The sequence below is a fragment of the Gouania willdenowi genome, unplaced genomic scaffold (assembly GCF_900634775.1).
Source record: "Gouania willdenowi unplaced genomic scaffold, fGouWil2.1 scaffold_32_arrow_ctg1, whole genome shotgun sequence".
NCBI classification, from domain to species: domain Eukaryota; kingdom Metazoa; phylum Chordata; class Actinopteri; order Blenniiformes; family Gobiesocidae; genus Gouania; species Gouania willdenowi.
The window spans coordinates 408,342-429,314 of NW_021145091.1; the positions used below are offsets into that span (position 1 = coordinate 408,342).

At 40.5% G+C, this 20,973-nt stretch overlaps 1 long non-coding RNA gene across 1 annotated transcript; it reads right to left on the reverse strand.

Moving 5' to 3' along the window:
* Positions 1 to 15,660: 15,660 nt before the first annotated feature.
* LOC114459588 (uncharacterized) lies at positions 15,661 to 17,781 on the reverse strand. The gene is made up of 3 exons (XR_003673425.1): positions 17,664 to 17,781; positions 17,179 to 17,235; positions 15,661 to 15,755 (listed from the first exon to the last, which is right to left on the reverse strand). It is a non-coding gene; the product is annotated as an uncharacterized LOC114459588 (long non-coding RNA).
* Between the last annotated feature and the right edge of the window lie 3,192 nt (positions 17,782 to 20,973).

Consider the following 20,973-nt stretch of genomic DNA (forward strand, 5'->3'; position numbering starts at 1 on the left):
AAAGCAACTGTGCACATATTTAGAAGAATCTCCTTCATCCTCTTATTGAGACTCGTGACATACTTGGCACTGCCACGGTATCTCTCTCCTACATTTGCCACATGTGTATTTGTGGCAATGAACACATCGCACAGTTGCGCGATTGCTCTTGCAGCAATGGTTGATCTGACACTTAGCCCTTTTCCCAGGGCCAGGTGTAGGCGGTTGTTGTTGGCGCAGTTGCTCTTTGAGTGCCTTCTTTTCACTCACATGAGAGTTAGCCAACTCTCTTGCTAACTGAACCAGGAAGTCCACCCGTCTCTCCTGCACCCCGGTGCATGCTTGATAAAGCAGATGTGCATTGAGTGCCGCCATGTCGATCATGTTGTAGAACACGGCGACTGGCCATCGCCGTGTTCCTGTGCGCACACTGTACTCCCGCACCATCTGGTCCATCACATCCACTCCGCACTTTGTGGTGTTGTATTGGGTGATGGTGTTTGGCTTCCTTTTGATGGTTTCCTCAGTCTCAACCACGCTGTGCATGCTGCTGAGAATGTAGACGGTCTTTTTTCGTTTGGGCGCATACACCGTCAGCGTGGCACCAGTGGTGGAAAACACCTAAAAAAGAAGAAATTGTTGTTATTATAGCGGTTTTAAACACAATGACACACTCAGAGGTGTTGATGGAATAAAAAAGACCAACAACATACCTGAGTGGTGAATTCCTTGCGGTCCATCTTTCTAGTTGACTGAGGAATTTCCCGGCGAATCTTGTTGACTGTCCCGAGGATGGTGGTTTTCCGGCTGAGCAGTCGTCGTGCAAGTGTCAGTGATGTAAAGAAATTGTCCGTGGTGACCGTCCTGCCTTTGTCCATAAATGGTTCCATCAGCTTCATCACCACTTTCTCAGAAAGTCTCTCCTCACTGGGACGACTGGGGTCCTTTCCAAGATATGGGAGGACATTGCAGATGTACTTTGTTTTCAAATCACAAGCCACCCAAACAAACAAAACCTGACCCAAATTTGTCGGGTTTTGTTGCAATGTACTGCAGGAAACAGCAGGGAGTCTTCGATGGGAAAAGCTGTTCATCAATTGTGATGTGTCGACCAGGGTTGTAGCATGTGATGCAGTTGGTAACAAACGATCCCCACACATCCGAAATTGCAGCAAACTTATCTGTCTGCACTCGCTCACTGCGCGTAAACATGTCATCAAATCGTAGGTGACGCATGATGTCTTGGAAACGGTTTCGTGACATAATTCCAGTGATAAGTGGGTTTCCCAGGCATGCTGACCAGCTGTCACGCAGAGATGGAACCTTGGTCACCCCCCTCAAAATAATAACAGAAATAAATGCCATTAGTTCATGGAGGATCATGAACCAGTCCGTCTGCTCCGTTTGCCGTGCATGCTGAATAGTCCATTCTTGAATGGTACGGAGCATGCCAACAGTAATGAAACAGAGGAAGCTCTGAAGGCGACTCCTGATTCTTCTTCTGGCCTTTGCTGTTGGCTCTCCATCTGCAGCGTACGGTTCCATTGGAGTGAAACGGAGAATTGTACCCACATGTTCTTCATGCCACACTGTGCCCTCTTTCGCCGTCTCTGTGGGCTCACTCTCCAACCGAGCTCTCTTTTCCAGATGAGGAGCGGTCTCGTCATCTGCAATGTGAACAAATTCAAATTATTATTTTGTTTGTTTTTAAAAAAAAATAAAGTCAGGAAATGAAAATAGGATGTTTGGGAAATCTAACCTGAAGACAGCTCAGAGTCCGAATCCGAATTTGGCTGAAGGTTTATGTCCTCTCCATCTGAGTCACAAGGGTTTGCCTTGTTCAGGATCAATTCCAACGCTTCTTGAGTGGTAAATCTTCTCCGCATTTTGAGTAGAATAAGTGTAGAGTGTCAGCAGGTGGAAGCAGCCAGCTATTTATTCCCCACAGCACAAAAGGCTGCATGACAACATGGTATTCCAGAGGTGTCCAATTCCGGTCCTCGAGGGCCACTAATCAGCACACCTTATTCAAATGATCATCCAGCTCTGCAGAAGCCTGATAATCATTTGAATCAGGTGTGTTGGAAGAGGTGACTCTGTTTCTTTCAATGTTTGCAGTCTGTGTTTGTTCTCCCCCAGCATCAAGCAGAACGAGTTAATAAACGGGGCATTGTGACTTTAGCTTCCAGGGCACTTCCCCCTAACATTCCAGACTTCCATTGTTAGAGTCAGGCTCTCCCCCCTGCTGATTTCTCAGGTGATTCATTTACAAATGAATAGATGCAAATTGTAGCCATCAGAGTCGTCAGTTTGGTCCTAGAGTTCATTTGACCCTGCTCTGGGACTTCTGGGGGGATATAGAAATCCCTGGGACTTCTAGTGTTAAATAATGCTCTACAAATTCTGCCGTCCCATAGGTATCACTACTACAATCCGAGACGATTGGTCTCCCTGGAGGAATTTTTGATGGTACCGTCCATTTGAGAGGGTCTTTATGAATTTTTGGTAGAATATAAAATCTCCTCATTCTTGGTTCTCCATTCCCCTTTAAATATAGTTTTTGTTTTCCATTAATAATCTTTTTTTTTTGTACAATCTATCAACAATCTGGCTAACTTTTGGTATTGTTTCTAAATAAATTGGTTCTTTTAATTTTTTATAATAGGTGGTGTCTTCCAATTGACGATTTGCTTCATATACATATTGATCTCTACTTAAAATCACTACAGCACTGCCTTTATCAGCTTTTTTAATCACTATGCTTTTATTTTGTATTAATTCTTTTAGGGCCAACATTTCCTCCTTTGAGAGGTTTTCTCTCTCCTTTTGGGACAGGAAGTGTCGTTCTAGATCCCCTTTATCCTTCCTGATCAGAGTATTGATCTCGGGGGGTAATTTATCATCCGGTGGAGTCCAATCTGAGGTAAGTGTGAATTTTGCCGTTTCTTTTTGTTTTTCTGTTCCAAAATAGGTTGCTAATTTAATTTTTCTATGATAGTTTTGCAGGTCTAATTGGAGTTGGATTTTCAAATCTTTATTTAACCCAATCGTGGGGACAAAGGTAAGTCCTTTATTGAGGAGACTGCTCTGTGCTGCTGAAAGTTTAAAATTATCAGCTAACACAATAACATTTTTTGAAATAAGGGAAGTTATTTCATTATTCCCCTCCTCTGGGAGGCTTGTGGGTACTATAAGTTTAAATAAGATGACCAGTGCTCTAGCATGGCCTCTGCAGTCTCCCTGGACCAGTGGACATCATTTGTTGTCCTGAATTTGGAGTAATCCAATGCTGGGATGAACGGTAAGTTTTTTTTCCATATAATCATTTAGGATTTCCAGATTTGCTTGTTCCTCCAATGGCAGCCTTTCAGAAAAGTTAATGATAGGGATCCAGATTTCCGAGTATTTGAACGTTTTTTTTGCTGTTCTTATAGCTCCCTGTAGTTGTCTGATGGACGTCGCTCTGGCATTCTGGGATTTATGGTTAATCCCGAAGGATAAAACCAATTTTAGCACCGTGAGGTTGCTGTGTGATTTCTCCATCAGAGCTTGGGCTTGCCTGAAGTTCGCCCCTGGATAACTGTCTATTTGTAAGTGGTCGTTGGTGAATCCTGGAATTTTGCTTAAGTTTGAATCCCCTATAATGACCCATTTTTTGTTCACAGACAGGTCCCACTCCAACATCTTCCTGTCTGATCTCTGGTGTCGTGTGGGCATCCTCACTTGTGGTGGTGGAGAAGATGCTCTCACCATGGAAACGGGACTGCTGTGGTGAGTTGGAGTCATGATAGGAAGGTTCTCTGTGTCATCTCCCATCTCCTCATCCAATAAGCAGTTATTCAGGCTTTGGTCTGTAACGTGAATTTGAACATGTGCAATGGCGCCCTCTGCTGGCCCCGTGATGCCAATGTCAGGAAGTGTATCAATCAGCCTTTCTGTGTTAACCTCCCAGTCAATAGGGCCTCTGGAGGTCTCCACAGGTTGTTGTTGACTGTGTTCTTCCTCTACCTGCAGAATACCACTACCCTCAGGGATGACACAGCCATTTTTGGCCACCATTGTGCAGGGTTCCCTCTGTTCTTTGGGCTGTTCAACAGGTATGTGCTGGATCACATGTGTCTGGAGGACCTCCTCCGTCATGGTTCCCATAGAAACTGTGTGTGTTTCCCTTCTGGGTTCATTGTGTGTCACATTTTGTGTTACTGGTGTGTGTTGTGTGTTTGTGGACACTTGTGTTCCCTGTGTTTTTTGTACAGGGTCCCCTTGTGTTGGAGGAGGCTGTGGTAACCATCTGGCGGTTATCAGGGCCTCTGCATGTTCCACCACCTCCTGGCTGAGGCGTGGCAGATTTCTGTACGCCCAGCGTGTGGCAACTTCAAAGGCTGGCCCCCAGTTTGCAGGTAAGTCCACCTCCAACTCCTTCAACATGGTCTCAAGACTGTCTTTGTAGTGGTTTTCCAGGATTAACAGCGTGTTGTAACCCCAGTTTTGAGCATTTCCATGAATCAGATTCATCGTAGTATCTGTAGGAAATGCTGGTTTGATCATGGAGCCCAAATTATCAACCATCTTTGTGATCATGCGTGGTTCTGGTTTTCCTGGTTTAGGAGCCACATTTTGGAGATGGTGAACCAGTTTGATCACCGGATACATTTTGCGTACCAGTTTTCCAAATACCGGGTCAGTCGGAGCTCGGTTATTACCTCCACCCTGTCTGAGGTCAAAGGTCACTGATCTCTGTTTTTTACGTGCAGGTATGTATCTACCATCACGTACCACCGCTGCATAGGAGCGTTTCTGGGGTCGGGGGGCTCGCTCTGAGCCGTGGGGAGGCACTGGCTGGTTAGGATGGGGGAAATGTGCCCCGCCTCTGTGAGGATTGGGCGGTGCACGGTCCATCCCCCGGTCGTACACTCGACCCCCAGGTCCCCTGTCCCAGCCGCGTTGGTGGAGAGGTCTGGCCCTCTTCCCATAATGGACTACCGTCCATTCACCCATTTTGGTAAGTATTTTTTTCTAAAAATTTTTTAACAATTTTTTTGTTTTTTTTAATTTTTTTATGATTTTTTAAAAAAAATTTTTTAAAACAAACTAACAAAACAAAAACCCCACAAAAAAGGACAAAAAAAGAAAAAGACAAACAGACAAGAAAAACAACAAAAAAAACAAAAAATCTTATTAAAACAAATGTGTATCTGGTTGCTGCAACGTTTCAACCTATAATAAGGTCTTCATCAGGCTTAAGATACACAATTATAACAAAAAAGATGGATAAACAGTGATTTCTCTATGTTTTGCAGGTCTACAACTGGAGATGTCGCTTGGTCAGAGGTCTGAGGCAGAGTGAGCTCTGTGGGAACCTCCCAGCTCATAACAGGTGCAGCTGGCCTCCCTCCAAAACCGGCAGCCAATCAGGAGAGAGAGACAGAGGTCAAAGTGTCAAGTGGACACATTTTGTTTTGGCCTCAGGCTGTCAATCTAACCCAGGGTAAGTATACCGTGTACACAAATATATAAAAAAAATGAAAAGGGGAGGGGGGGATATTTAAGGTAAGTATAACTATATTACACTTTTTATATTTTTTTAATTATTGTTTTTTTAAAAGGTTTTTATTTTTCATTATTGTTTTATATTTTTTTAATAATGTGATTAAATTAGTTTTAAGATTAGGATCAAATTAGTTAAGGTTAGGATATGGTTAGGTTTAGGATTAGAGTCAAATTAGTTAGGTTTACATTTACATCGTTGCTTTACATCGTTGAAAAGGTCTCAATAAACTCTATAACATATCAAAAAATCAGACCTCTAGCACCATCTACTGGGAAGTTATGCAAGTTCATCTCTGAAGGCCCACACCTCAGACCCCTGGGGGCCCGGAAAGGAACCGACGAGAGGTCCGGTTCTCACATATGTTAAGGGGCCCGTTAAGTCGATATAGGAACAGTTGACCCCATCTCGATAACACTTTGCGTTCCTGAATTATAACCAATTTTCCAGATTTCCCTGTCAGCACTTTTTACTGGCAGCCATTTTTTTTTAGACCAAATGGTCAATAACTTTTGATAGGAAGATGCCACAAACTTGTGCTTTACATCGTTGAAAAGGTCTCAATGAGCTCTAAAACATATCAAAAAATCAGACCTCCAGCGCCTTCTAGTGGCGAATTAGGCAAGAGAAGAAAATGTGAAATTCCACTGATGAGGTGTATCTCAGCTTGTGTATGTGCCACAGACTTGTGCTTTACACCTTTGGAAAGGTCTCAATAAACTCTATAACATATCAAAAAATCAGACCTCTAGCACCATCTACTGGGAAGTTACTCAAGTTCATCTCTGAAGGCCCACACCTCAGACCCCTGGGGGCCCGGAAGGGAACCGACGAGAGGTCCGATTCTCACATATGTTAAGGGGCCCGTTAAGCCGATATAGGAACAGTTGACCCCATCTTGATAACACTTTGCGTTCCTGAATTATAACCAATTTTCCAGATTTCCCTGTCAGCACTTTTTACTGGCAGCCATTTTTTTTTCAGACCAAATGGTCAATAACTTTTGATAGGAAGATGCCACAAACTTGTGCTTTACATCGTTGAAAAGGTCTCATTTAGCTCTAAAACATATCAAAAAATCAGACCTCCAGCGCCTTCTTGTGGCGAATTAGGCAAGAGAAGAAAATGTGAAATTCCACTGATGAGGTGTATCTCAGCTTGTGTATGTGCCACAGACTTGTGCTTTACACCTTTGGAAAGGTCTCAATAAACTCTATAACATATCAAAAAATCAGACCTCTAGCACCATCTACTGGGAAGTTATGCAAGTTCATCTCTGAAGGCCCACAGATCAGACCCCTGGGGGCCCGGAAGGGAACCGACGAGAGGTCCGGTTCTCACATATGTTAAGGGGCCCGTTAAGCCGATATAGGAACAGTTGACCCCATCTTGATAACACTTTGCGTTCCTGAATTATAACCAATTTTCCAGATTTCCCTGTCAGCACTTTTTACTGGCAGCCATTTTTTTTTAGACCAAATGGTCAATAACTTTTGATAGGAAGATGCCACAAACTTGTGCTTTACATCGTTGAAAAGGTCTCAATGAGCTGTAAAACATATCAAAAAATCAGACCTCCAGTGCCTTGTAGTGGCGAATTAGGCAAGAGAAGAAAATGTGAAATTCCACTGATGAGGTGTATCTCAGCTTGTGTATATGCCACAGACTTGTGCTTTACACCTTTGGAAAGGTCTCAATAAACTCTATAACATATCAAAAAATCAGACCTCTAGCACCATCTACTGGGAAGTTACTCAAGTTCATCTCTGAAGGCCCACACCTCAGACCCCTGGGGGCCCGGAAGGGAACCGACGAGAGGTCCGATTCTCACATATGTTAAGGGGCCCGTTAAGCCGATATAGGAACAGTTGACCCCATCTCGATAACACTTTGCGTTCCTGAGGTATAACCATTTTTTCAGATTTCCCAGTCAGCACTTTTTACTGGCAGCCATTTTTTTTTAGACCAAATGGTCAATAACTTTTGATAGGAAGACGCCACAAACTTGTGCTTTACATCGTTGAAAAGGTCTCATTTAGCTCTAAAACATATCAAAAAAATCAGACCTCTAGCACCATCTACTGGGAAGTTACACAAGTTCATCTCTGAAGGCCCACACTTCAGACCCCTGGGGGCCCAGAAAGGAAACGACGAGAGGTCCGGTTCTCACATATGTTAACGGGCCCGTTAAGCCGATATAGGAACAGTTGACCCCATCTCGATAGCACTTTGCGTATGGCAAGCCCTTTTAACATTTAATAAGATATCTGAAATTCAATTGCAGATATCTGCAATTCAATTTTGACATGTGGCAATTCTAATTCATGATATGTACAATTCAATTGTTACGTGTAACAATTGAATTGCAGATATCTGCAATTACATTGTTACATGTAACAATTGAATTGCAGATATCTGCAATTGTTCTCACATTGCAGATATCTGTAATCTAATTGTTACATGTAACAATTGAATTGCAGATATCTGCAATTGAATTACAACATGTCGAAATTGAATTCTTGATATCTGCAATTACATTTTTACATGTAACAATTGAATTGCAGATATATGCAATTGAATTACAACATGTTCAAATAACATTGTAGATATCTACAATTAATATGGTAATTCGGACTATATATCCGAAATGACGTCATTGTCCCGCCCACATATCTGAAATTAATATGGTAATTCGGACTACATATCCGAAATTAATATGGTAATTTGGAGCACATATCCGAAATGACGTCATTATCCCGCCCACATATCCGAAATTAATATGGTAATATGCAGCCTCTGACTTCTCAGGACTTCTCATTGGGCAACTCCACAACCGTGACGCGCACGTACGGAGCGCGCGTAATCTGCTGAGAGACGTTTGAAAATGGATCGAGAGGGAAACACTGAGACCGCAGTTTCTGCGTTTGATCGAATTTTTAATGTGGCGAATTTAGCCAGACAGGAGCTGTTGCAGAGTAACAGTGACATCCTTGAATTTTAAGGATAACTTGCTCCGCCATAGTCTACGTCTTCCACTTCAAAACACATACGGTGCGAGCCACTGGCACCGTCATCTGCGACCGTCACAGTCGGCCAATGGAATGGTACACGACGTCATTGTCCCGCCCACATATCCGAAATTAATATGGTAATTTTGAGTACATATCCGAAATGACGTCATTGACCCGCCCACATATCCGAAACTGCATTTCCACATGTTGTAATTCAATTGCAGATATCTGTAATATAATTGTTACATGTAAAAATGTAATTGCAGATATCTGCAATTCAATTGTTACATGTAAAAATGTAATTGCAGATATCTGTAATTCAGTTTCTACATGTCGAAATGACATTTTGACATGTTGAAATATATTTGTTACGTGTGAAAATGGCTTTACAGATATCTTGAAATAACATTTCAACATGTCAAAATTACATTTGAACATGTTCAAATGTAATTTCCACTAGTGAAAAGTAAATTGCTACATGTCCGCCAGACTTATTAAATGTTAAAAGGGCTTGCCATACTTTGCGTTCCTGAGTTAGAGGTATTTTTCCAGATTTCCCTGTCAGCACTTTTTACTGGCAGCCATTTTTTTTCAGACCAAATGGTCAATAACTTTTGAACGGACGATGCCACAAACTTGTGCTTTGCACCTTTGGAAAGGTCTCAATAAACTCTATAACATATCAAAAAAATCAGACCTCTAGCACCATCTACTGGGAAGTTACTCAAGTTCATCTCTGAAGGCCCACACTTCAGACCCCTGGGGGCCCGGAAGGGAAATGACGAGAGGTCCGGTTCTCACATATGTTAAGGGGCCCGTTAAGCCGATATAGGAACAGTTGACCCCATCTCGATAGCCCTTTGCATTCCTGAGTTATAACCATTTTTTCAGATTTCCCTGTCAGCACATTTTACTGGCAGCCATTTTTTTTCAGACCAAATGGTCAATAACTTTTGATAGGAAGATGCCACAAACTTGTGCTTTACATCGTTGAAAAGGTCTCAATGAGCTCTAAAACATATTAAAAGAAATCAGACCTCCAGCGCCTTCTAGTGGCGAATTAGGCAAGAGAAGAAAATGTGAAATTCTACTGATGAGGTGTATCTCAGCTTGTGTATGTGCCACAGACTTGTGCTTTACACCTTTGGAAAGGTCTCAATAAACTCTATAACATATCAAAAAAATCAGACCTCTAGCACCATCTACTGGGAAGTTACACAAGTTCATCTCTGAAGGCCCACACCTCAGACCCCTGGGGGCCCGGAAGGGAACCGACGAGAGGTCCGGTTCTCACATATGTAAAGTGGCCCGTTAAGCCGATACAGGAACCGTTGACCCAATCTTGATAAACTTTGCGTTCCTGAGTTATAACCATTTTTCCAGATTTCCCTGTAAGAACTTTTTACTGGCAGCCATTTTTTTCAGACCAAATGGTCAATAACTTTTGATAGGAAGATGCCACAAACTTGTGCTTTACATCGTTGAAAGGGTCTCAATGAGCTCTAAAACATATCAAAAAATCAGACCTCCAGCGCCTTCTAGTGGCGAATTAAGCAAGAGAAGAAAATGTGAAATTCCACTAATGAGGTGTATCTCAGCTTGTGTGTGGGCCACAGACTTGTGCTTTACACTTTTAGAAAGGTCTCAATAAACTCTATAACATATCAAAAAATCAGACCTCCAGCGCCTTGTAGTGGCGAATTAGGCAAGAGAAGAAAATGTGAAATTCCACTGATGAGGTGTATCTCAAGCTTCTCCAAATACCTCTTTTTTGCGCTTGGTATCAGTTTGTCCCTGTAAGGTCCCTTTTCTTTCGCTTTCTCTTTTTGCATTGCTTTTCTTCTTTTTCCTTGTCGTATCCCTCTATGCAAAAAGTAAAGCTCTGGCGAATGTGTGAAATTCTGGGGGCGTCTACCACCATCATGGCTGACGGGCTCAGACCCCCCCCAAAACAACCCAACTCACCACGTGACTCCTCACTCTCAATACTGCTTGGCCAATGCAGGATGTCTGAGGCAGGGCTCTACTGGTACATTGTCATGTTTCAGGTCATCCACAGGGTTCAAAGACTATTTAAAAGGTATTCAGTGTTAGTTGTTGTACTGTCAAATAATGCTTTAAATTATTATTACTCCTCATGAGATTGATCTAACACGGTGTAAGACTAGCTTCACTGAATGTATTTTGTTTGTCTAAAACTAAGGGACACTTTAAAGTGTACAAGTATAGGTTGTACAAAATTCCACATTTGTACATATTATGTGAAAGACTAAAAACTCTTGTTTTTTGTGTGTTTTTATTTTAGGAAAGGTCGTAGAAGCTCGAACCTTGGACCATCAGAAGGCTGTGATTTTAGTGTTTACATTTTCAAGTTTCTAGGACCTTCCGTTGATTTTTAAGGATTTTTTCAAGAATCGTGGGAAAAAAGAAGACATGGAAATGAGGACATTTTATTGGTCCACCTGCTTGTTAACTGACCTATATAATTGGGGCAGCTCAGTTTCACAGCCATTCAAGCTCTGATCACCACAGTGAGAGGTTCTCTTGCATTTGACTTGAAAAAATCTGTTGTCTGTTTCCCCTTTGTATTACTCCCATATAACCCAGTACTCACCTGTTCTATTTTTTTATCTGTTTTTTACTGACCTGTGTGTTTTTGTTCATTGATTTCTTGTACCTGTGCTTGTGTTTTACTCTACTTTTTAACAATGCGAGTCCTGCCATCTTACATCTTTATTTTCAATGCTGTGCATATGTCGGATTGCTTTTTCTTGTTTCTCATTCTGGATGCACACAAGCCTTTCTACAGCAAGGAACAGGGAGCTCCATTGCATCTGATTGGGTCAGAAGAATTTGCATTCACGTTCCACTATTTCAAAAGCAATGGTTGACCTGCTGGTTTTATTCCACAAAGCAGACCGAGACAGTCTCCTGAACATTTCATTGCTAGCTCCTGCAGCAGTGGTGTCAAGAGTTGATATGAGATTGAGGAGATGGCATGCACACTTTGGAAGTTGGTACTCAAGGCCGGTGTCATCGTCCAAAATAGCAGACATATTTTGATACTCCACCTCTAACTCACTTTAATCTTCTGACGCATCATCAAGGATGGAGTCTCTCTCCTTTTGTCCATCAGCAACTGTGTCTTATTTCTCATCCACACCATATAATTGAAAAGCCTTCAGGAAGTTTGAGCCACTGTCTGTTGTTGTCTTGGCCACCTTTTCCCAGATGTGGTACTCAGAATGTATTACCTCCAATGCTGCAGCAAGGACATCAAATGTGTGCGAGCCTTTAGAGAAGTGGGGTCTATCCAGTGACAGGTGACACCTAAGTAACTACACTGGCTGACAGACCAGCAGTCTGTTGTGGTAACAACATGGTTCACAGTGCTCAACTTTTTGATGATTGTGCTCTTCATGTTCTTTGCAGCTTCCTGTATTCTACAGCACAATATTTTCCTTGTCATTACTGTACACTGAGGTTGCAAGGTTTCTATTATAGTCTTAAAAGATGGTATCTCAACCAAAAAAAATGGTTGGTTGGCTTCACATACAAAATTTAGCTCAAGCTTGTCAAGTGTTGTCTGTGTTATACGCCATGGAGGGACAGCGATGGAATCTGTGGAATTCTTCAAAGGAGGTTCATCAGAGGTGGAGGATTTTTGCTTTCTCTCAGACTCTATTAAGTCAGTCTACATTGACAGTTTGTTGGGGTGAACTCTCTGTTGACAGAAATTAAATATCAATGAGGCTACAGAGGATCTATTCATTAAAATATTCATTCCATGTTTCCATGTGTAGGAAATGTTTCCAACAGAAACATTTCCTACACATGAAATTTCTGCTCATCTGAATGGTCTAGTTCAGACATAAACAACTGAAGGCCTGGGGGCCACATGCGACCCCCAAAACAAAATTGTAAGTTATGAAGTTGGAAGTTATATGAACAACATAATATACAGAACTCCAGAAAACAACAACAAAATGTCAAGAAAATTACAATAACAAAACAACAGAAACAAAACAAAAACAGAAAAAGCTTTAAAAAAATACAAAAAATGATCCATAAAACACTCAAAATGACAACACAGACACACTAAACAACTAACACACGACAACAAAAATGTGCTATATAGACGAGAAAATCTACAGAATGAATTTTAAAACAAGGTATTTGCAAGCTTATATTAATGCTCGGATTGCACTGGAAAAAAGGTCACTCTAAAAATAAGCAAAAAAAAAGTTAAAACAAGATATTTTTGCTTGAAATAAGCAAAAAAAAATCTGCCAATGGAACAAGTGAAAATTCTCTTGGTAAGATATCTTGAAATAAGACAATATCTTTAAGCCTTAGAAGATTATGGTGATCTTGAAATTAGCTGGGAAAACTCCTTTTTAGCTATAATTTACTAGTATTGAGATGTTTTTTTGTCTCATATTAAGCTTGTGATGTATTTTCCCCTCAAAAGTAGCATCTTCACCCTGTTTGTTACAAGCATATTTAACTCATTTTTATTTATTTAATTGTTACACTGTTCTAGATTTAAGTCCACCACCTACTTGAAATGAGATTAGAAACTGGCATTTTGAGACAAAATGTCTTGAAGTTATCATTCCTGACTCATATTAGGCAGTGCTCTTTTGCAATAACAAGACATAATTGACCATTCTGTCATCATTTTAAGTGTATTTACCTTATTGTAAGCGCTACAAAAGTAATACTGTTCTAGACTCAAGACATTCACCTACTAGATTCAAGACATTAACTTCTTCTTATATGACAGAAAAAATGACAATTAGTTTTGCACTTTACCAACTGTTTTTTATTTAAACAGCAGCAAGTCCCAGAGGACTGCATAAAAGGGAAACAGCTTAATTTACCTCAACATTTTGGCTCACAGTATCTATGGAACTGCAATATAAAAACATAGCAGAACATGCCAAATATGTGAGTGAGTTAAGGCCAGGTCCAAACATCTGACCAATGTGCCCCTCAAAACATGTACAAAATGCACATTCAAAGCACTTGCTACACTTAAACTGCATCTGCTGAACAGACAATTAGCTGTTTAAACTCAATATCAACTGTTAAGTTAAAATAAAAACATAAGCAGAATCTGCACTAAATTATGCAAATAACACACAATATATAACATCACATGATATCGGTATGTACTAATGTTGTTGTGTACCCCAAATTAAACTAACTTTCAACTGACAATCAATACCAATGAACAGGAACTGTATTACCTTTTGAAGGGAGAGGGGCAGTGCTATGCTACACCATATCTGACCACTGGATTTATTGGCCAAAAGCTTTCCACTCAGTCATGCTCTTCTTGTAAGACGATGTGAGATCGCTCTCATGGATTTTTTCTAAGAGGACCTCTGTCTGGATGACTGAAAGCAGAGTAGCTACACACTTTGGATAAGTCAGGTGTAGTGTATAATAGTAGGCCATGAGGTATAAAACACTCTCGCTAAGCTCGTCTTTTGGAAAGGTGGTTATTGCCACATCTCCTACCGCTAGGAGGCAGTTGGAGGGACAGACAATCACGACTGGCCAGGAGAGAGGGCATTTCTTCAAGGAGGAATTGGGGTCTTCTGCTTCCTGTACCACATAACAGATATCCTTCCGTTAGGATAAAGCAATTTGGTCATTTGGAACCAAGGGTAGAGGGTTGTTTACAAAACACAACTTTACAAAGCAAAATTCTGACAAAAGTTACAGTATTGAGAAGCTCCACCTTAAAGTGCTGTTTTTAAACTATCCCCAGTGCATTAACTGTTACACACACATCTAGCCTTCCAAAAGAACTAAAAACCAAGGCAAGGCTATTCTTGCTTGGCAGCAGGTTTTTTCACTCTTATAATAACCAGGTAATGCATCCGTTCTTGTTCATACTGTGACATAACCAAAGACATCTACCCAGTGAAAATCATCTTTCTAAAAAACACTTAAAAAGGTAGGGTCTGGGATTCTCTTTTTTGGCCATTTTTGCAAAATCACTTGAAATCCTATTTCTAACCCATTTACAGCCACTAAGTTGGAAGCACTGACATGGAAATGAAACAAGTTAATCATCTGTGGAATGGACAGGTCTTGAAAAACTCCAGCCTAATATTTCCAAGACCACCTAGTAGCATTGGACAGTAAATTTGTCAATCAAACGGTCGTCGAATGTGTGGAGTCAGGGGCAGCGTTGGAGGCAAGAGGGGAGGACCATTTGGGTTGTGTATTTTCAAAATCTGCCAGCTGTTTTGCGAATCCCAGACCCAACCTTTAAGGCTTAGAACATACAGTATGTGAATAGGAATTACATTGGGTGTTGTCTGGGGAAGCACCTTCAGTTATCATTTTTACTACAGTCAAAATGATCCTGCAACATTTTACACAGCTCACCTCAAGGACATGCACCACAGCCTCACTCGCATCTCGTACCCTCTTTGGAGGAGCAGACGAGGAGGGGAACAGTGATGGCAGCACACGTAGGATCTCAAGAGCCTGTTCAGCTGTTCAGGAAAAAATTTATGACTTTAACACTTGGACAAAGTGCACAAGGTAAAATCAGATAAAAAAAAAAAAAAGGTGTACAACAGACAATGCTTCAAAAACAAAACAAAACATTCAGCAAATAATCGGATAGCAACCATAGATGAAAAAGGACGACAAAACACTAGCTCATGTACTTGACAATAAACATGCCTGAAGGTCCACTCTTTACCCTATTCTCTAATAACACCAAGAGAGCATTCCCTACCTTTGTCCATTCCCATTGGGGGTTTCAGCACCTTTTTCCATACTCCAAAAAACTGCACCCTCTGGCAGAAGTCATGCCATCTTCCCTTCAATTCATTGATGAAGTTGGCATTATCCTTATCCAAAATGCGCTGAAGCTCCTCCATCACCTATGATTTAAGAGGTTATTGGTATTTTAAACATTGTGTGTGATACCATGGTTTTAATCATGTACAGTCAATAATGACTTACATGTCCAATGTCTTTAAAACAAGGATATGCTTCTAAAACCTTCTTGGGTCTGTCCTCCTCACGAACGGTATTTGAATCAATGAATGCTCTTCTGGGTACAAATTCCAAATCCAAGAGATGAGAGACATCCTGGTGGTTTGGATTTTTTCTTTTATACAAAGTTTGTAGGGTCTTGTAGTGCCTGACCAAGTTTGCTGGACTGTCAACATCTGCAGACTTGTTAGCTGTAAAACACAAAAATGCATAATTAATGCATCAGTTTAAAAAAAGTTCATCTCATGTTGTTGGATGACAAAAAAAAAACCATCAGAAATGTATTTATATAGCACCTTACAACAACGCTCAGGTTGATAAATGTTCTTTACAACTGTGAAAACCCACAAAACAGATAAAGCAGAACTATACAGAGCAAGAATTACCAGAAAGGGACAAAGTCAAAAACACGCCAAAACCATACAGTAACAACAAAATTATTAAAAGAATATAAAAAACACCTTAAAACCAAAACATCAAAGTGCTAAAAATCTAAAAAGCCTGTTTAATTAAATGGGTCTTGAGTTTAGCTTTGAACAGCGGCAGGTCAGTGATGGAGCGTAACTGTTGGGGAAGATTATTCCACATTGTTGGACCTGCCACTGAAAAAGACCGGCACCCCCCATTGCTTGTATCTGGATCGAGGCACCTCCAACAAATGTTGACCAGCAGAACGTAAAGCTCTGCTGGGCCGGTGGGTTTTCAGAAGCTCCGACAGATAAGGTGGTGCAAGACCGTTCAGGGCTTCTAAAACAAACAGCAGTAGCTTAAACTGTATCCTGAACCGAACTGGGAGCCAGTGCAGAGACATGAGGACAGGAGTGATGTGATCATGTTTACGTGTTAGTTAGGAGGCGGGCGGCAGAATTCTGTACCAGCTGTAAACGGGAGGTGCAGGTTTTATTAATACCGACATATAAAGCGTTGCAGTAATCGAGTCTGGAGCTAATGAAGGCATGGACGGCCTTCTCCAGATCATTGCGGCTCAGAAATGGCTTTACTTTAGACAGCAGCCGAAGCTGAAAAAAAGCTTATTTTTACAACAGAATCTACTTGTTTGTCCAGTTTTAGGCAGCGGCCCAGTTTCACCCCCAGATTCCTCACCATCTGGAGGTTAAGACCAAGACTGGGCAAAGCCATTTCAGGTTTATTGGAGGCATCAAATAAGATGCACTCAGTTTTATTATTGTTTAAATGGAGGACATTTTGGGAGAGCCAATGTTTTATGTCTTTAATTAACAATTAACATAATATGCCATGAATAGTATATTATTTTTTATTATTATTATTATTATTATTATTATTATTATTATTATTATTATTATTATAATAACAAAAAACTACCATAAAAATCATATATTAATATTAGATCAACTTTAAATATCAGCCCTGATCCTAAATACCAAACAACTATTCATTTCTGGAATTTTAACCATTTAAATGCCATTTAAAAAAACAAAAAAAAAAAAAAAAAAAAAACAGCATTTGTTGTATAATAAATGCATGAGAACTAATTGCAATCTCATAAAATTGCATGTACGCACAAAACGACACCCCTACACAGATGCACATACCCCTACTACACACAGTCATGAGGCAGTTGGACAAACTCACCATCAGGACTGGAGAAGGCAGAGGGTGCTTCTTCAGGAAGGCTTTGGGATCTTCTTCCTTCAACACATAACACAGAAATATTTCTGATAGGATAATGTACTTTAAGGATAATTTTGGAACAAAAATTAATTACATTCAATTAAAAAGAGCAAAAATGCCACAGATGAGACATATGGGTTTTAAATACATAACATTTGATATGCTGGAGAGGATATATAAAGTAATGTTGCAGTGACTGATAATACCAGCTTTTTATTAATACCAGATTTCTGGTAGAACTTAATTTCTACAATAATGTTAATACTTTGAAAATAAAACAGTACAAATATAGTGTAAACAAGAATCCTCTGATGATGTCAATTTAAAAGCCTTTCACTTCTGTCATGTCAGTACTGTTATGATGACCAATAAAGTGGGTTTATTAGTTAATCTAAAATATAAATACCTCATAAGGACAAATGTGTAAATGCAAAGTTGAAACTCACTTTCTTTACCGTCTGAGCCTGGGCTGCCAGTTCCTTCTGTGGACCGATCCAGAATTATAGTTGAGTCGCTTGAATCCATTTCATCCGTGTCTGTTGGCGGCTCAAGACAGCGCCTCTTTGAAGAGCTGCAAAGATTAGTCAATCAATTAGTTGTCAACAACTAAAATCAATCCATCTGACTTTATTTGTATAGCACTTTTCATACAAACAAAATGTAACACAAAGTGCTTAGTAATAAAGCAATATCCCCCGCACACATCCAAAGCAATTACCTTGTGGTCAAACACTAAAATAAGAGCATCCATTAAAAAACAGGAAGTGAGGAATTTTTTTTTTTAATGTCCAAATATGATTTAAGTTTCTATAATGTGAAAAAGTTCTAGCTTCTTTAGTCCTCTATGACAGTGACATTAATATCCTTAGGTTGTGGACGAAACAAGACTATTGAGGACATCACCTTGGACTTTATATTGACCAGACAACTGATCAATTAATCTTGAAAATGATTAACAGATCAATCTTTAATGAAAATAATCTTTAGATACAGCTCATCTCTTTGAATGTCTCCAATCTGGGGTTCTTTTTTGGGGGGATCTCACATTTTGTAATCTTTTGTAGAGCTGTGAGTACACAGTGAGCTGCACAAGAAATTTAATACATTATTCAAATCACTGCTAAAAATGTCCAACATGAAACACAGTCATCAACTGGATACATTTCACTTACCCATGTATGGAGGCCTTGGTCCTGCAGCATGGGATAGTACAGCACGATTCTTTTTGCCATTGCTGTAATTTCTGGCTTTGATGGGTATCTGTGTGATTCTCTATCACCCTTTGCCCTCAGGATTGCGATCATACTGGTCATGGTGTTTCGAATGAGCCGGCATCTGAGCTCCTTTGACATCTGGCAGTTAAGCTGTTCACCTCTCTTCGACAACTCAAAATACTGTTGTCGGACTTGCTCAAGTTCTGTGTCGGTGTGCAACCCATATTCCGGAAAGGTTAATTTCACAACCTTTTCAGGGGTTGTGTACTTTGCAGGACTTGCTTTCACAGGAGTGGATGTCTGTTGCATTGGTGATGTATTACAGGAGGAACTGCTCGATGATTTGGAGTGTTCTTGGCCACATTCCTGTAAGATAAAAAAAGATAATGAACTACTGCAAAAAGCAACATTTGTTTTTTTGTGACAACACAAATGTTGCATTGACAGCTCTGCACATGTATAAATAAACAATGTTCCATTTTAGGGGTGAATTGCTTACATCAACTAACTGAACACCTATCAATCTAAACTGAATTGATCACACATGTAGACTACCATGGCTGTTCCAAAGATACCATGCTGTTAGCTCAATGTGCTGCTGCCAACTTAAATAGGTGGATAGTTTAGGCCACTTAACTGAGAAACTGACCTCATCCAACGCACCATGACAGGCACGCCAGACTGCTTTTCTCCGTAAGAAGTTCTCTGGGCCTGGGAAAAGATCCCGCAAGTCTTCACGAGACAGGGTGTTCATCATTGTCTCTGTGATGTTTGCAGCTATGAAAACATTGGAAGACAAACATAGCAAGATGAAACAGTGCCATAGCAATGAAACTACATGAGACTGTTAGAAGTTGACACTACATTCAAATTAGGCAGCTAGTGTTAACCAGCTTAGTATAGAAATACAGAAACCTCATTGGCTCATTGGCTGCTGTTGGATGTCACCCCAGGGGTGTGTTCTCTCCCCACTGCTATTCTCCCTCTACACCAATGACTGCACCTCAGGGGACCCCTCTGTGAAACTCCTGAAGTTTGCAGATGACACCACCATCATCGGTCTCATCAGGGATGGGGACGAGTCTGCCTTCAGACGGGAGGTGGAACAGCTGGCTCTTTGGTGCAGTCAGAACCATCTGGAACTGAACCCGTTCAAGACCGTGGAGATGACAGTGGACTTCAGAAGAAATCCCCCCCCACTCCCCCCCTTACCATTTTAAATAGGGAATTGGCTACCGTGGACTCCTTCAGGTTCTTGGGATCCACAATCTCACAGGACCTGAAGTGGACCTCCCACATAGACTCAACCAGGAAAAAGGCACAGCAGAGGATGTACTTCCTGCGTCAGCTGAGGAAGTTCAACCTGCCCCAGGAGCTGCTGATCATGTTCTACACCTCCATCATTCAGTCTGTTCTGTGCACCTCCATCACTGTCTGGTTTGGATCTTCAACCAAACTAGACAGACACAGACTACAAAGGATAGTCAGGACTGCAGAAAAGATCATTGGTGTTGATCTGCCCTCCATCCAAGACTTATACCTGTCCAGGGTCAGGAAACGGGCAGGTAGCATCACTGCAGACCCCTCCCACCCTGCACACAATCTGTTTAAACTCCTCCCCTCTGGCAGACGCTACAGATCACTGTACGCCAAAACAACCCGCCATAAAAACAGTTTCTTCCCCCAGGCTGTCACTGTGATCAACTCTAAACAGTCAAAGAGTGTCAGTCCTGTTTCTGTGAAAAAACCCTGGAACCAAACATAACAACCTTGGATCAATCTGACACTGAGAATGTTCATGTACATACCTTTAATTTAAATGTTCTACTGCACTACTTATCAATGCTCTACTGCACTATTTTCCTTTTATTAATATTATATTTTATTATTACCTTTCTTTTCTATTATTTTCCTTCTTTTATCTTATTTTTTTATTTTTATTTTGTATCTATTTAATTATTTTTTTATACTATTATTATTATTATTATTATTATCATCTTGTTATTTGCACATTCTAGTCTAACTACTGTTTATATTTATACTTATGTTTATACTTATTTTCATCTTTTCTAGCTGATTGTTTATTGTTGAAAATTTTTTGTTTTCACTATTGGAGAGAGCACAGTTGACCGAGTCAAATTCCTCGTGTGTACAACATACACTTGGCGAATAAAGATGATTCTGATTCTGATTCTGATTCTGATATAGACGTTACTAGTACAACAACTACAACTGCCACCAACTAAGAATTTTCCTAGTGACCAACAATTTTCATTTGACCATTAGTTTACTAGTCTTCACAGTTTATGAATTTAGCTGGAAAATTCACTTTGTTTTTGGTCTGAACACAACATAATATTTATTATAATAATTTGTTATATAAAATTTGTTATAATATAACATTATCCCCAAAGCGCAATTGAGTTCCTACAGTTCACCGATCACACACAACCCTTCACACAACAGGTGGGAAGGAGCGTGATGTGACCAATGGGAGAGTTTGAGGCCCACAGTCATATGTGGAGCAGCCAGGAAGCAATTA